Source organism: Homarus americanus, unplaced genomic scaffold, assembly GCF_018991925.1.
Source record: "Homarus americanus isolate GMGI-L3 unplaced genomic scaffold, GMGI_Hamer_2.0 scaffold26182, whole genome shotgun sequence".
Classification (NCBI taxonomy): Eukaryota; Metazoa; Arthropoda; class Malacostraca; order Decapoda; family Nephropidae; genus Homarus; species Homarus americanus.
In genome coordinates this window covers 133,896-138,675 of record NW_024719144.1, presented here as the reverse complement: position 1 = coordinate 138,675, position 4,780 = coordinate 133,896, and positions in this window count along the sequence as shown.

Genomic DNA, 4,780 nt, shown 5'->3' with positions numbered 1-4,780 from the left:
ATCAAGTAATGATTAAATACTCAAACTACCAAATCTAACCTAAATTAAACCAAACAAACCACACTTAACCTAACAAATTAAACCAAACTAAACCACACGTAACCTAACCAAATTAAACCAAACTAAACCACACCAACCTAACCAAATTAAACCAAACTAAACCACACGTAACCTAACCAAATTAAACCAAACTAAACCACACGTAACCTAACCAAATTAAACCAAACTAAACCACACGTAACCAAATTAAACCAAACTAAACCACACTTAACCAAATTAAACCAAACTAAACCACACTTATCCTCACCTTACCTAAACCAAAGTAAACCTAACCTAACCCACAGATAGCGTTATAGTGTCTAATCATCAGATGAACTATGCTGAGGGTGTATAATCTTCAGGTAATCGTATCACATAAACTAATGCAAACATTAATTAACATACTTAGCCCGTAGCATAATCCCCACACACAAAGGTACATAAAACCGGGTTACTCTTTCTAAAAACTAAATAACTCATTAACAGATTCTCTCTCTCTGATAATTCCTTACACTAATTATATCAATTATCCAAATTATATCATTACTCTAACATTTCTTAATCTTCCTCTAAACGAAGTTAATTTTGTATATATTATTCACTCTAGGTTATATTTTATATTTGTTAAGTGACACTAGAAAGAAAGAGAGAGTTCCTACGCATCTCAGCAGTTTCCACACATCACAGTAATTCCCACACACACATCCCAGTTATATTCGTGGCAGCACCTCTGGTAGGAACAGGTCGTTAACACAACAGAAGCCATCACCATAAGTGTTCCCAATATAACAGTAAACGTTATTACTCGTTATTCTTCCATCAGTGGATTAAGATGGACGGTCAAGAACACATGCAAAAGAGTCACTGCTACATTGTTCAACCTACATTGCCTGCCCCTCCCCACGAGAGACAGCGGGAGATATGGCTGCTTCACTTAATACTTATTTTATTGAACAAACACACACACAACACAACAACAGTAACTACAGGACAAACACATCACTGAGAAAGAGAGAAACAGCGATGCCTCGTAATTTGTATCACAACTTATAACGCTACCAAGATAAGGCAAAAATAGTCTCCACTGGTCTCACGTCCCATCAGAGGCAGTGTGGATACAGCATACTGAAAACTGTAACTCACTACTACTACAGGATCTACACTACTACTACAGGATCTACACTACTACTACAGGATCTACACTACTACTACAGGATCTACACTACTACTACAGGATCTACACTACTAGAGCTAACTACTACTACAGGATCTCTCTCATCCCTTGAATCCGTCTGTATGGCAAGTGGTAAAGCTACATCACGCAGACCTACAGTGATTTATTTCCACACAATACACTGTGAGAAAACTCCTATTGAAATCTATTACAACTCCAGTATATCTTCATGATGTTTACGTTGATGAGCTGAGAATACCAGAGATCACATTACATAACATCTCACCGCCGATGTTTACAAGATAATCCATAAATACCAATGATAAAACACTGTTGCTTATAATTCGAAACAAGACAGACGAAGCTCAACTCGATATTATATTAACTGTATCATCTTTGCATCTCATCCTGGTTCAGAAAGACGCCAGTAATTAATTGTATTTGTCCGTAGATGTGTTCAGTCACAACACGCCTTCAGTCACCGTAAACAATATAAAGTTGCCTCTAATTTCCGCCTCTAACAGTGAAACTGAACCCCCGAGCAATGTCAACGCTGTAGAAAGTTGCCAGCCGAGCGAAGGGTCTCCATGAGAGTGAATCAGAAACAACAGTGATTCAATTGAGTTCGTTTTGAGTCTGATCCAAGGGGAAATATTGCCTGTCGGGGTAAGAAGGATAAAAAAAACTGCCTGATTTCAAGCTTATTTGAAACCAACAATGTTTATAAAGTTTGTTTTGTGAGGTGGAGGAACCTTCAACTCACAGCCCACCCCAACCCTCCCTCCCAACCACCAGCTCGCCCGTCCTCCCGTCACCCCACTGCATATACAGTAATTTACACCGAGATAAATTATTTTGTCTCCTCTCATTTTGATAATGCTATTATGATAAGAACAAAGAATCACATGAGGTTCACTGATTCACTGTCATTGACCCTTCGCCCGGCTGGGAACCTTTCACACAGTCGCCACCAGGGCATTCTTAACTTGGAAACTACTGTACTTGGATTTTGTTACAGTGGTTCTTCATATTATCCCAGCAGTCAGCCTCATTCGTTCCAGCAGTGATGTGTCCCTTGGCCCTCCTTTTCCAAGAGAATATATAGGTTGAGCAGCGTTACAGAAAAGATGAGCGTCACTTCACCACCTAGACCTCTTGTGGCAGGTCTGGGAACACGAACAAGAGAATGTATCTTGGGAAGAGCACTATGAATAATGTTGACTTATTATTATTATTATTATTATCTACGAGAAATATCACGGGTAAGACGCTGCTGTATATCAGAACACAGCCTGGCTACCATTTTCTGTATTCACTATCAGCACATCGTTACACGCAACACTGGACGCGAATAACGCCTCCAGCCGCTGGTTGTGGTGAGGAAAGTTCTGGTTGGGAGAAGGGAGAGTGTGTGAGGCAATACACAGACAGACAGACATAGATACACACACAGACAGACAGACAGACAAACAATAACATCCCCTGACGAGAGATTCAATTACCAAATAGAATTTATATTACACACCGACAACACTCACCCAAGAACACACTACATCAGGTCCTGTGCCGCTCAACACACCACACGGCAGCAGGTGAGATGAATACATTATCTAGTCAGTGTTTAAGTATGGACGACTGATCAGGTAAGGTCTACATAATTAAGACAGGTGAGATGGCTACCTTGACGAGTCGACTGAGTGATAAGAGATTAAGGTGAGGAAGTTATCTGGGACAGGTGAGGGAAGGAGAAAGGGGGGGGAAGGGAAGGAAGGAAGGAAGGAAGGAAGGAAGGAAGGAAAGATGGAGGGTTATAAGAGGGACAGATGGAGGGAGGGAAGAGTAAATGAAGGGAGGAAGGAAAGGATAAATAAAGGAGGGAAGGAAAGATGAAAGGAGGAAGGTATAGGGAGAGAGATTACAAAAATGAAGTGAGGGAGGGAGAGACACAAGACCTCAATACCATAGAGAACACGAGAGGATAAAGAACCGTGAATGTCTAATGTCAAAACAGCTGACGACGGGCCACTGAGAGGAACCCGAAAACATAAATGTAAAACAGGTAAATTTACAAGGTCAAGGTGTATTGATTTACATCTCTGTAAATAAAGATTGTAAATAGTATATAGTGGTATTGTTTTTTGTTTCCGTGTGGTACTGTTAGTGTGAATGAGAATCGCTGACTCGTTTTAATATAGATGGTAAATTAACGTGATATACTGTAATTAAGGTAGATTTAAGAATAAATTTCGTATATTTTACTTTTACACAATATAAGTTGAGTGAGTGAGTGAGTGAGTGAGTTAACCTCCTTTTTTGCGTTTTTTTTTAGTTTCTTTCAGTCTAAGAAAAAGGAAATAAGCAAATAAAATAAATATGGTTAAACTACAATATATGGATAACCAGCTTATTTCACCTCATGCTTAAACAAACCCAACCAAACGAAACCAAACCTAATGAACTTACCTGTACTGTAATCTTCAGGTAATCCCAAACACCACCATTACACACACACACACGTTACACAACACACAAGGAAGAACAACAAAACGACGTAACACAACACGGACATGAAGTATAATAGACGAGAGTGACTGTGTTTCTACTGCACCGGAGAGAGAGAGAGAGAGAGAGAGAGAGAGAGGAGAGAGGAACGCCACAACAACGCAGCACTAAGATCAGTACGCCTCACTAACGCAGCACAGCGCCAATACGATTCAGAGTGACAGCTTCAAGAAGATAATGTCACGAGTCTGTTCATCCACGACAGCTGATAGGAATAAATTGTCATATTATCAGCTGAGTGATACCAAGTGAAGGAGACAGGACGGAACACGAAGGGGGAAGGAGGAAAGGAGGAAGGAGAGAAGGGGAAGGAAGAATGGACGTAAAGGTGGGAGAAAGGAGAAGGGAATGTGGGTAAGGAGAGAGGGAGGAGGAAGGAAAGGAAGAGGAGGAAGGAAAGGAGGAGAAGGAAGGGAAAAAAGGAGGAAGAAGGAAAGGGAGGAGGAGGGAAAGAGAGGAGGGGGAAGGGAAGAAGGGAAGGAATGATAAGATGATATAGCAAGGAGAGATAGAATGAGGGAGGATAGAGAAACGAATGAAAGAACTTAAGGGAGGGTGAGATATAAGGGGTAAAAGGAGGGAAAATGAGGGAATAGAGTAAAGAAGGAGAGATGGGAGGATAATGAGAAATAGTCCATAAAAAGAGAGAGAGAGAGAGAGAGAGCTAGTGTTTACATCAGAGATAAATCATCACCCAGAACCCAACCAAACCAAACCTAACCCTAACTCTGAAGGGCGTGGCGGATCAACAGGCCCGATAAAGCGTGTGTGTGTGTGTGTGTGTGTGTGTGTGTGTGTGTGTGTGTGTGTGTGTGTATGTGTGTGTGTGTGTGTGTGTGGGTGCTAGTTTTTACACTGTCACAATATATCTTCTGGCGATAAAGAGGACTAGTTAAACCGTAATAAGTAAAGACTTAAATTAAACCACAGTTGGAAAAAACCACTTATCCTAAACCATCCTACATAATAATACTTTTATAAGACTCAACATATCTATAAACCTTC